The sequence below is a fragment of the Sapajus apella genome, unplaced genomic scaffold, assembly GCF_009761245.1.
Source record: "Sapajus apella isolate SASKATOON/1434 unplaced genomic scaffold, GSC_monkey_1.0 scaffold242, whole genome shotgun sequence".
Lineage (NCBI taxonomy): Eukaryota > Metazoa > Chordata > Mammalia > Primates > Cebidae > Sapajus > Sapajus apella.
In genome coordinates, this window is record NW_022437182.1 from 225,907 (window position 1) to 238,696 (window position 12,790).

Below are 12,790 nucleotides of genomic sequence, written 5' to 3' on the forward strand. Positions count from 1 at the left end.
ATGTTTCTCCATCTGTTTGTGTCCTCTCTTATTTCGTTGAGCAGTGGCTTGTAGTTCTCCTTGAAGAGGTCCTTTACGTTCCTTGTTAGTTGTATTCCTAGGTATTTTATTCTCTTTGTGGCAATTGTGAATGGAAGTTTGTTCTTGATTTGGCTCTCTTTAAGTCTGTTATTGGTGTATAGGAATGCATGTGATTTTTGCACATTGATTTTGTATCCTGAGACTTTGCTGAAGTTGCTTATCCGTTTCAGGAGATTTGGGGCTGAGACGATGGGGTCTTCTAGATATACAATCATGTCATCTGCAAATAGAGACAACTTGACTTCCTCCTTTCCTATTTGAATATCCTTTATTTCTTTTTCTTGCCCGATTGTTCTGGCTAGAACTTCTAGTACTATATTGAATAGGAGTGGTGAGAGAGGGCATCCTTGTCTAGTGCAACATTTCAAGGGGAATGCTTCCAGTTTTTGCCCATTCAGTATGATACTGGCTGTTGGTTTGTCGTAAATAGCTTTTATTATTTTGAGATACGGTCCGTCAATACCTAGCTTATTGAGGGTTTTTAGCATAAAGTGCTGCTGAATTTTGTCAAAGGCCTTCTCTGCATCAATTGAGATAATCATGTGGTTTTTGTCTTTGGTTCTGTTTATGTGGTGAATTACGCTTATAGACTTGCGTATGTTTAACCAGCCTTGCATCCCTGGGATGAAGCCTACTTGATCATCGGCTTGTCAGTATTTTATTGACGATTTTTACATCTATGTTCATCACGGATATTGGCCTGAAGTTTTCTTTTCTTGTTGAGTCTCTGCCGGGTTTTGGAATCAGGATGATGTTGGTCTCATAAAATGATTTGGGAAGAATTTCCTCTTTTTGCATTGTTTGGAATAGTTTCAAAAGGAATGGTACCAGCTCCTCTTTGCATGTCTAGTAGAATTCCGCTGTGAACCCATCTGGACCTGGGCTTTTTTGGGGTGGTAAGCTCTTAATTGCTGCCTCAACTTCAGACCTTGTTATGGGTCTGTTCAGGGTTTCGGCTTCTTCCTGGTTTAGCCTTGGGAGGAGGCAAGTGTCCAGGAATTTATCCATTTCTTCCAGGTTTATTAGTTTGTGTGCGTAGAGTTGTTTGTAATAATCTCTGATGTTGGTTTGAATTTCTGTTGAATCTGTGGTGATATCCCCTTTATCGTTTTTTATTGCATCAGTATGGTTATTCTCTCTTTTCTTTTTTATTAATCTGGCTAGTGGTCTGTCTATTTTGTTGATCTTTTCAAAAAACCAGATCCTGGATTTAATGATTTTTTGAAGGGTTTTTTGTGTCTCTATCTCATTCAGTTCTGCTCTGATCTTAGCTATTTCTTGTGTTCTGCTAGACTTTGAGGTTTTTTGATCTTGCTCCTCTAGCTCTTTCAGTTTTGACAATAGGGTGTCAATTTTTGATCTCTCCTTGCTTCTCATGTGGGCACTTATTGCTATATATTTTCCTCTAGAGACTGCTTTAAATGTGTCCCAGAGATTCTTGTATGTTGTGTCTTCATTCTCGTTGGTTTCGAAGAACATCTTTATTTCTGTCTTCATTTCATTGTTTATCCAGTCAACATTCAAGAGCAAGTTGTTCAGTTTCCATGAAGCCATGCAGTTCTGGGCTAGTTTTTGAATTCTGAGTTGTAACTTGATTGCACTGTGGTCTGAGAGACTGTTTGTTATGAGATCCGTTCTTTTGCATTTGCTGAGGAGTGATTTACTCCCAATTATGTGGTCAATTTTAGAGTAGGTGTGATGCGGTGCTGAGAAGAATGTATATTCTGTGGATTTGGGGTGGAGAGTTCTGTAAATGTCTATTAGATTTGCTTGGTCCAGGTCTGGGTTCAAGTCCTGGATATCCTTGTTAATTTTCTGTCTGGTTGATCTGTCTAATATTGACAATGGGGTGTTAAAGTCTCCCACTGTTATTGTGTGGGAGTCTAAGTCTCTTTGTAAGTCATTAAGAACTTTCCTTATGTATCTGGGTGCTCCTGTATTGGGTGCGTATATATTTAGGATCGTTAGCTCTTCTTGTTGCATTGATCCTTTTACCATTATGTAATGTCCCTCTTTGTCTCTTTTGATCTTTGTTGCTTTAAAGTCTAATTTATCAGAGATGAGAATTGCAAACCCTGCTTTTATTTTGCTCTCCATTTGCTTGGTAAATCTTCCCCCATCCCTTTATTTTGAGTCTTTGTGTATCCTTGCATGTGAGATGGGTTTCCTGGATACAGCCCACCAATGGGTTTTGGCTTTTTATCCAATTTGCCAGTCTGTGTCTTTTGGTTGGAGCATTTAGTCCATTTACATTTATGGTTAATATTGTTATGTGTGAATTTGATACTGCCATTTTGGTGCTAGCTGGCTGTTTTGCCCATTAGTTGATGCAGATTCTTCATTGTGTTGATGCTCTTTACCATTTGGCATGTTTTTGGAGTGGCTGGTACTGGTTGTTCCTTTCTATGTGTAGAGCCTCTTTCAGGAGCTCTTGTAAAGCTGGCCTGGTGGTGACGAAATCTCTGAGTACTTGCATGTTCACTAAGGATTTTATTTTTCTTTCACTTTTGAAGCTTAGTTTGGCTGGATAGGAGATTCTGGGTTGAAAGTTCTTTTCTTTAAGGATGTTGAATATTGGCCCCCACTCTCTTCTGGCTTGTAGGGTTTCTGCTGAGAGATCTGCTGTGAGTCTGATGGGCTTCCCTTTGTGGATAACCCGACCTTTCTCTCTGACTGCCCTTAGTATTTTCTCCTTCATTTCAACACTGGTTAATCTCACGATTATGTGCCTTAGGGTTGCTCTTCTTGACGAATATCTTTGTGGTGTTCTGTGTATTTCCTGGACTTGAATATTTGTCTGCCTTGCTAGATTGGGGAAGTTTTCCTGGACAATATCCTGAAGAGTATTTTCCAGCTTGGATTCATTCTCTTTGTCGCATTCAGATACACCTATCACACGTAGATTAGGTCTTTTCACATAGTCCCACATTTCTTGGAGACTTTGTTCATTCCTTTTTACCCTTTTTTCTCTATTCTTACCTTCCCATTTTATTTCATTGAGTTGGTCTTCAACCTCTGCTATCCTTTCTTCTGCTTGGTCAATTCGGCTGTTGATACTTGTGCATGCTTCGTGAAGTTCTCGTGTTGTGTTTTTCAGCTCCATCAATTCACTTATATTCCTTTCTATTTTGTCCATTCTCGTTAGCATTTCATGAGATCTTTTTTCAATGTTCTTAGTTTTTTTGCATTGGGTTAGAACATGTTCTTTTAGCTCACAGAAGTTTCTTACTACCCACGTTCTGAAGTCTGATTCTGTCATTTCCTCACACTCTTTCTCCATCCAACCTTGTTCCCTTGCTGGTGAGCAGTTGTGATCCCTTTTAGGAGTAGAGGTGTTCTGGTTTCGGGTGTTTTCATCCTTTTTGCGCTGGTTTCTTCCCATCTTTATGGATTTATCCACCTGTCGTCTTTGTACTTGCTGGCTTTCAGATTGGGTCTCTGAGAGGACGTTCTGTTTTTTGATGTTGAGGTTATTTCTATTTCTTGGTCTTCCTTCTGACAGTGTGGCCCCTCTGCTGTAGGTTTGCTGAGGTCCACTCCAGGCCCTGCTTGCCTGGGGATCACCTGCAGCAGCTGCTGAACAATAAGTGTTGTTACCAGTTTTCTTCTTCTGCTATCTTTTTCCAGAAGGATACCTGCCAAGTGTCAATCTGATGTCTCCTTTATGAGGTGGCTCTTTGGATATACAGGGGTCAGGGGGCTGCTTGAGGAGATGGTCTCTTCTTTATAGGAGCTCAAATGCTGAGCTGTGAGCTCCGTTGTTCATTCAGAGCTGCTGGGCAGGTACGTTTAGGTCTGCTACAGCAGAACTCATAAACCACTTTTTGTTCCCAGGTGCTCTTTCCCAGGAATTTAGGGCTTTATGAGTTTCCTTTATGCTGCTACCTTCTTTTTTTTTTTCCTGCAGAGCTGCCCTGCCCAGCAAGGATGCAGCGTAGTTACTGTCTGCCTGTAGGGGCTTTGCTGAGCTTCTGTGGGCTCCGCCCAGCTGCCGAGTGAACTTCCCTGCAGTCTTGTTTATATGGGTGTAGTTAGAACTGCCTCAGCAATGGTGGCCTGCCTCTTTTAAGGCGGAGCCTCTCTTCAGTGGCGGGTTTCCTTGGCAACGGTGGGCTGCCTCAGCAATGGCGGGTTGCCTTGGCAACGGCAGGCTGCCTTACCATTGGCTGACTACCTCGGTAGTGGCGGGCTGCCTCGGTAATGGCGGACGCCCCTACCCCACAGAGCTGGACCGTCCAGGGTTCAGCTGTGCTTCCTGTGAAACTCTCAATCCAGAGAGTTTCTGATTGCTGTTCTTTTGTGGGGGTGGGACCAGCCGAGCCTGAATGCCTGGCTCCCTGCCTCAGAGCTTTTTTTTTTTTTTTTTAAGTTCGTGTTCCAGTCACCTGTTGAAGAGGCACCGGTGTCTGTCTTTTCCCATGCGGCGACTCACTGCGCTGGCTTAAACAGCGGCACTGAGATTTGTGGCGCTTTTTTTTGTCCTGGAATCTACTGTCCTGGTTCCCTGCTCAGCCCCCTTTTTAAACAGACGAATGGGAGACTTCCCGTGGCTCCAATCGCCAGCCAAAAGGGCACCCGGACCGGTGTATTTTGTATGGAGAATTGCTGCTCCGGGGCGCCGACAAAGCAGCCTCGCAGGGCAAAGCAGCGGCGCTGGCCGGCACAGCCGTGCTGGCCGAAACAGCCACGCTGCCGACCCGTGGAGCTCTTCTGCCTGGGAATTTCTTAGTCTGTGGGCAATTAAAATGCGTCGTCCACTCACCCTCTGCGCTTTCACTGGGAGCTGCAATCCTGAGCTGTTCCTAAACGGCCACCTTGGATCATCCTCCCTAACCCAATATTCTAACCTTCATCAGTTAATTCACATGCTGGTGTAAGAAGGCAAGGCCACTAAACTGGATACAAAAGGCAAAATGGAAGAATTTTCAAAAACAGACTGAAGTAGAACATGAAAGGGTCTGCATTTTGGTCAAATAACTCCACGTTGCAATTCCCCAGGTCCTTCTTAAACTCTTGTAAATATCTAAGAAACTGGATCCACCTAACCAGAAAAAGTCATGAGCAGAATGGAGAAAATGGGGATCTTTTTGAAATGCCTAGAGTAATTTATTAGTGAGGACAATTGGAAATATTTGGTTTTAGGCCAGGCGTACTGGGTCACACCTGTAATTCCAGCACTTCGAGAGGGCGAGATAGGTGGATCATTTGAGATCAGGAGTCCAGACCAGCCTGGACAACATGGTGAAATCCCACCTCTTCTAAAAACAAAAATTTACCAGGCAGTGGTGGTGTGTGCCTGTAATCCTAGCTACCTGAGAGGTCGAGGCAGGACAATCACTTAAGCCTGGGAGGCAGAGGCTGCAGTGAGCCAAGGTCACATCACTGCCCTCCAGTCTAGATGACACAGTGAGACACTGTCTCAAAAAAAAAATGGTTTTAGAACCAGACAAATTAAATGGGAAACTTACTTCCAATGATACCTAGAAATTTCTAAAAGAACTGAGAAAATTGCCTCCATTGAGGAGTAAACTGAAGGAGGTCAGCAGACTTTTTCTGAATTGAGAAGTACTGAGGAGGCTTTTGTCTCTTTCGCCTCCACCTGCTCCTTCTCCTCTAGCCCCTGCACCTGCATAGTCTCCCTCACCTGAGCTGTCCTGTCCTGCCTTGCCTCTTCTTCCATCACCATCACTTCTGTTCTGACAGCCCCTTTCAAGGTAATACCCACAGGAAGAGGGTAGCCTACCATTGTGTATTCTGCTTCACTGTAATGTGAATTAAATATATTATATAAGACTTCCCTGATCTAAATGAAAATACATTTTCCCTTCCTGTTTCTAATGCAGGCACCAAGATCCTATAGGGTTTGGGAAAAAATTTGACTTAACTGTTGAAAGCTTTGAGCCCAAATATTCTAACCTTCATCAGTTAATTCGCATGCTGGTGTAAGAAGGCAAGGCCACTAAACTGGATTAAAAAGGCAAAATGGAAGGATTTTCAAAAAGAGACTGAAGTAGAACATGAAAGGGTCTGCATTTTGGTCAAATAACTCCATGTTGCCATTCCCCAGGTCCTTCTTAAAAATGTAGATTGGAGGATAATTTAGCAATGTACTAAAAAAGCCAGAGAAATCTGTCTTTGCTTACTTAAAATGGTTTGAGAGCCGGGTGTGGTGGCTCATACCTGTAATCTCAGCACTTTGGGAGGCTGAGGTGGGTGGATCACCTGAGGTCAGGATTTCGAGACCAGCCTGACCAACATGGTGAAACCCTGTAGCTACTAAAAATACAAAAATTTGCCGGGTGGCTGAAGCAAAAGAATCGCTTGAACCCGGGAAGGAGAGGTTGCAGTGAGCCGAGATACTGCCACTGCAATCCAGCCTGGGAGACGGAGTGAGACTCTGTCTGAAAAAAAAAAAAAGAAAAGAAAAACAAAAACAAAAACAAAACAAAAACAACAACAACAAAAACACTGTTTATAAATGTTTACAGTAAAATGGTTTGTGTGGTTTGAGAATCCATGTCTTTATTGAGGCAGGGTCCCACTCTGTCACCCAGGTTGGAATGCAGTGGCAGGATCATGGCCGGGCCCAGCCTCTATCTCTTGAGCTCAAGTGATCCTCCCACCTCAGCCCTTGCAGTAGCTGCTGTGATCACAGGTGTGCACCACCACACCTGGCTACATTTTTGTTTTTTTGTATAGACGAGTATTCTCTCTCATCTGTTGCCCAGGCTTGTCTTGAACTCCTGGGCACAAGTTATTTTCTTGTCTGAGCCTCCCAAAATGCTGGGATTACAGATACGAGCCACCACATTAGACAGAGAATTCTTTTTTTTTTTTTTAAACAAATGTATGCTGATTTATTACAGGGATAAGATGGTCTCTTGGGGGGTAAATTCAAGAGGAATTGAGAATGTTTTATTCCTTTATGATGTCCCTTACCAGGAAGGGAGGATAGCAAGATTTAGGACAAGCTAAAATCATCCCCTATTTAAAAAAAAAAAAAAGTTGCCCCCAAGTAGCCCTGAACAGGGAGGTAGAATATATATGTATACATCTGCAAAGATTCCTAATTGTTTTTGAATACAGAAGCTTGGGAAGGGGTTTCCAGATAGTGTTGGGGAAGGGCATAAGGTCCTATGCAGGCTGGCCGCTTAACCCACAGTGCCAAAATGATATCTACTGGCAGCTCCTCCAAACTTCTGACTGTCACCTGCATTGTCACTGTGTCCAATAGCAGCAACTGAGAGCAAACCAGGATGTCACGACCACCCCAGAACACGCCATCCAGGAGCAATGTGTGGGTGTTCTTGTCATCCAGCACCTTGTCTGACCTCTCACAAGGGTGCATTCCCAAGAATTTCACGATGTTATCCACAGCCTTTCCAAATGTTCACAAGGTGAACATTTCCTCCTTCCCAAATTCATCGCCTACCTCATACCAGGCTGTTTTGAAGTTCAGTTGCATGACCTTTTGAATGTGGTCAGCTACAGTAACTTCCAGATCTTTCAACACATACTTATCCTCACAGCCTTCATCCCCCAGTGGTGGGAGCACAGTCCTTGATTGTGAACTTCAGCATGCAGCTGAATGTCCAGGCCACAGCTGTGGGGTCTCCTTTGGGCAGTGCCACCAGTGTGTAGCAGGTCCCAGGCTGGTTATAGGGCAAGCTCTGGGCAGGCACGTAACAGAGCCCCTCATAGACCTCAGTGGGCTCATCTGCACTGTGACATTCTCCGGGGTCTGGCCATTGAGTGTGTTTGTGCAGTCACACTGAAACACTGTGGGCAACCCCCCATATAGGCACCGAGGAATGAGAGCTAAGCAGAACCCTGGCACAGTTAGGGCTTGAGGAATATCTCACTTTATAGTGTTACTACTCAGCTATTTCCTTTTATATAATCCTTTACATAATCACATATTAGTTTATAGAAATAGGGCTTGAAGAATCCCTTTATATAATCCTCTATATATAATCATATAATAGTTTATAGTATGAGTGCTTAAAGAATATTTCCATACATATATACCTATAATTATATCTTAGTTCATAATCCGAAGAATGCCTAGAGTGGGCACAGTACAGAGCATGAATTAAGGAATAAGCAGCTTATAATTGGAGGAATGCCTAGAGCAGACACAGTGCAGAGCATGATTTAAGGGAAAAGCAGTTATACCAGGACAAGAATCCATGGCCCACGCGGCAGTGGTCAGTATCGTAAAGATACCCACTGTATGGCAGGCTTGGGGTGAGAGCCACTCCTCCGCTTCATAAGGCAGTCGATGCTGCTCTCACTGCCTGTCTTAAGGAAGGTGATGTTGGCCAGCGTGGCAATGCTGCGGTTTGAATCCGTGACCAGGTTCTCCAGATCTAGACTGCAAGCTGTCGCAGCTGATGGATGCTTCATGGCAACCTTACCGAGGGTGTGAACAGCTGCATAATGGAGAGTAGACTTGGCTGAGCTGCAGAAAAGCTGGAGCACTGGCACAGCCGGGGCAGCTCCTTGGCACTGCAGCCTGGCAGGTTGACGATGGCAGAGACAGCTTCCACACCACCATCTCATGCCTGTTGCACAAGCAGTGCTCGATCAAGTCAAACCGTGGACTGTCACAGCTGCCATCCTCCTCTTCCAGCTGCTTGCTGGCCACTTGGATCATCACGCAGTAGGCAAAGGAAGACTTAAGGCCATGCCGGGTGACCTTGCTGATCATCTTATTGACAGCCAGGTGGTCATTCTTACACATGTGGTACAGGAGTCCTAGTGTGTAGTGCTGGACCATGATGTTATCACTGGATGCCACCTCCTGAGCCTCATTCACCCAGTGCTTGACCACGTCAAAGCTGCATTTCAGCAGGTGCAAGGAAGACTCAAGGGCAGAGCTGGAGACATGGGCACCTTGTCTACAATGGCCTGTTTCATGCAGCGCTCAGTAGCCTGCAGCATGGTGCTAGTCATGTCTTTTGTTAGGCTGCTGGTGACAATGATGACATCCTCTTCGATGCAAGACATCTCCTTGATGGTCAAGTAGCACATCTGATGGAGTGTGAGATCATTGGACTGAAAGAGCTTGGTCACGGCAAAGAAGGCCTGGGTCGCTTCCATGGTCCCCAGATGTTCCCCATGGTTTATGAGATAAAGAATCTTGGTGAGGATGTGGGCACCTTTCTGAGGACTGATGGGAGTTTCATTAAATACACGGGCCTCTTAGAGTATGGCACTCTTCTCAAGGTGCTGGAATGGGTTGGAGCCTCCACTTGACTTCTTGTTTTTCTTGTCAAATTTCTTCAATGTAGTGGAGCCAGTGGGATGCAATGCAGCAACGCAATGCTTGCCAGGTGTGGCACAGAGTAGCGGTGCAACAGTGGTTCTACAGGGACCCTTGATGGAGGATTCTTTAAACAGTATTCTGAAATGGCTGACACTAGCCTTTAAGATCACCAGAATGATTCCCTTATAAATTGTGCTTTTCTCAATGGCTTAAATAAAGACTTAGTTACCTTAGTGAAAAGACACTAGCTTAGGCCAGGCATGGTGGTTTATACCTGTAATCCCAACCCTTTGGGACACCGCACACTGAGGTGGGTGGATCCCTGAAGCCCAGAAGTTTGAGACCATGATGAAACATGCAACATGATGAAACCCTGTCTCTAGAAAAAGACGAAGAAAAAAATAGCAAGGTAGTAGAAATATAATGCACACAAGAATTATAATCATGAAGGCAATCTGTATTCCAGAAGAGTAAGGGAGCCTATCCATTAGGGAGTCAACAAAACCTCAAATCCCAGTTCACACTCCAGGGTGTGGTGTCACAAGCCTTACTCAGGAGAATGAGTAAGAGGATGGCTTGAATTTGTAAGGTCAAAGCAGAAGTCAACCCTGGTCATGCCACTGCACTCCAACCTGGGTCGCAGTGAGGCTTTGTCTCAAAAACAAACACACAAAACCCACAGAAACAAACAGCAACATCTACAGATTACCATCTCACTCTGAAATGACTGTGGCAAACACCACTGTGCTATTGGGAAATTAAAAGGAAAACACTCCCTCCTGCAATCAACCTGCCCTCTTGCTCTAACATGTCTGACCCATGGGTTAAAATGCCCAAGAGCTGATGTACTCAAATTATAATACACTTTCCTGTTCTGCACCTGAATTTATTTTTGTCTGGAGGAGATCACCAACCATGGTCTTATAAATGTCTAAGGGCATAGAGTGATGAAGGGCAATGTCTTTTGGGATATTTGAATATATATATGGCTCTGAAGAAACCCAACATTGGGCAAGTTCCCTCAAATTTTTCACTAGGCCAGACCACCACTCTATTTTAGATAGAGATTCTATTGGGGCAAAACCTGAAAATTATCTGCCTGGCCATCAAGAAGGTAACTCCTTGCATTTTGTGGGGAGAACACTTTTGCTTGAAGGGAGTGTTTCTTTCTAGGATTACAAATCTTTCTGTAACCTAGGAAACATTGCTGATGAAAACCAGGCATGATGGCTCTGGCCTGTAATCCCAGTGACTCAGGGGTGGAGGCAGGAGAATCTTAAGCCCAGGAGCTCGGGGCTGCAGTGAGCTATGATAGTGCCACTGCACTCCAGCCTGGGCCACAGAGCCAGAGGCTGTCTCTGAAAGAAAAAGAAAGAAAAATACTGCTGATAAAACTGTGTCCTCTTTTGCAGCTCAGCAAAAAGCTATTTATTCACTGGCTGAGGTTGTACTAGATAACCATATCGCTTTAGTGATATATTTAGCTGAGCAGGGAGATGTATGTGTGGTGGCAAATACCTTCTGTTGCATATACCTAAATATTTCTCATGAAGTAGAACCTTCTCTTGAAAAAACCCGAAAAGAAGCCACTTGGCTGTAAGAAATCCATGAAGAAGAACTGGAATTTGATGATTTCCCTGCTGTTTTCAGTTGGCTGCCTAATGGAGCAGGTTCCCTTACTGTTCTGGCACACAGATTCTCTTTGTGATTATCATTCTTGTGTCCGTTATATTTCTACTACTCAAATTGTTAATGTTATGTATTTCTCATTTCTTCTTCTGAGAAACTAAATTCATGGTACTCTGAAGACTACAGATGATTCAACAAGTGACAGCAACTATAGAATTGACCGAGATCTCTCTCTCTTTCTTTTTCTTTTTTTTCCCCTTCTGTGATGCCACACCAATTCAGCTATTGGGCGCTGTTAGAAACTCATCAGTGAGAGGACTCCTTTCCTTCCTGGCTCCCCGTGTGGGACAGGACTATCTGGGAATGACCCTTTCTGGCAAGAAGAAACACCTTGGCCCAGCTTTTGATCATCAACACTTTCAAGAAAAACTTTCATCTAAAGGGAGAATAAGGAAAGAAGAGAACTTTTAGATGAGGAATGTTAGCCTTTTCAAATTCTCAGGCCCACAGAGGCATTACATTGAGACAGCAACTGTGCTCTGCTTTCTCTTTGTACAATACTGTATTTGAAAACAAAACAAAACAAAACAAAAACAAAAAACCAAACCTACAAGATTCACGATATTGGACAATTGTCTTTATGACGCTACTACTGGTAAAATCAGGAAGGATGGCTGGTGTGCAGTCATCTGAGCAGCCTCTCTAGTTTCATAGATATGTTTCTCTCTGATATGGAAGGGCTTCCGATTTTAAGCTCGATGCTACTTCACAAAGATAACCATGTTTAAAAGGAACCAGTTTTCTGTAATCCTAAACGTTCTAGTCTGCGAATTAAAAGCCATTATTTGAAGATGGATGCACAGGCTTCCAGCTGGCTACCACAGGACACAGGTTAAGCAGTCGCTTCTTTGTGAGAGACCAGCTGCGGGTTCTCGGTGCACCGCCCCAGAGGACAAGGGCGGAAGGGAAAGGAGGGAGAGGCAGAGTCACTTCCCCCACCGCTTCAGGCAGCCGGTTGGTCGGCTGAGTGGCGGAGGGTGGAGCGGAAGAGCAGCCTGACACTGGGAAAGGCACTGTCTGTGACATCATGAATAGGGCTACTTCTATGTAGGTGAGGCAGCGCAGGGGTTGCTGCATCACCAGGAGGGATTTCTGGTGCTGCGGGAGCAAGTCCAGGACCGGTGTTGGATTTAAAAGTCCAGGCTGTGTGTCAGGGCTAGGAGGGCTCGGGGTGCCTGGGGGTGCAGGGAGGATGCGCCGGGCAAGTGACCATGTGTGTAAAGGGTGAGCCGTATGAGGCTGTGTCAGGGCGGAGGTGTGTTAACTCATACTCACGTGGCAGGGGAGATACCATGATCGCAAAGGTAGTTTTTCTGGGGTGAGGTTTATCCATTGTACTCTGGATGTGCTGACCCGTGCGATTTCCCCAAATGTGGAAAACTTGACTGCACAATTTGTGGTAGTGGGGAACTGTGTTCACACTTTCTTCTCTTTTTTTGTGGCATAAGTAATAAATGAGATTTTTGTTTTTGCCCACGGAGGCAGGAATTTTTGGTGATTCAAATGTGTGATGTGCTGTATTTTACTTTGCAACCTTATTTACTGTTGTGGGACAGATGAGCAAACTTATTTTCTTGGGAGGCAAATTTTCCTTTCTGTCTGGCAGATCTCTCACGTTATCTGTGGTGGTACTTGGCAGGTGGAGCTTAGGGAATCTATGCTTGCCTGCTTTGTAGATTCCTCAATGGTCCCCAGGGCTTATTGGCTTTTAACACCTCTTGAAAGCCCCAGTGTTTTTTCTCTGCCCCCAGA

The 12,790-nt window shown here is 44.4% G+C and overlaps 1 non-coding gene and 1 pseudogene across 1 annotated transcript; one reads left to right on the forward strand and one right to left on the reverse strand.

Annotated features, from left to right (window-relative positions):
• LOC116545014 overlaps positions 1-9,647 on the reverse strand; it is a 25,264-nt pseudogene extending 15,617 nt beyond the window's left edge.
• A 2,658-nt stretch (positions 9,648-12,305) lies between these two features.
• Positions 12,306-12,468, forward strand: LOC116545026. Its single transcript, XR_004266154.1, has one exon. It is a non-coding gene; the product is annotated as a U1 spliceosomal RNA (small nuclear RNA).
• The last annotated feature ends 322 nt before the right edge of the window (positions 12,469-12,790 follow it).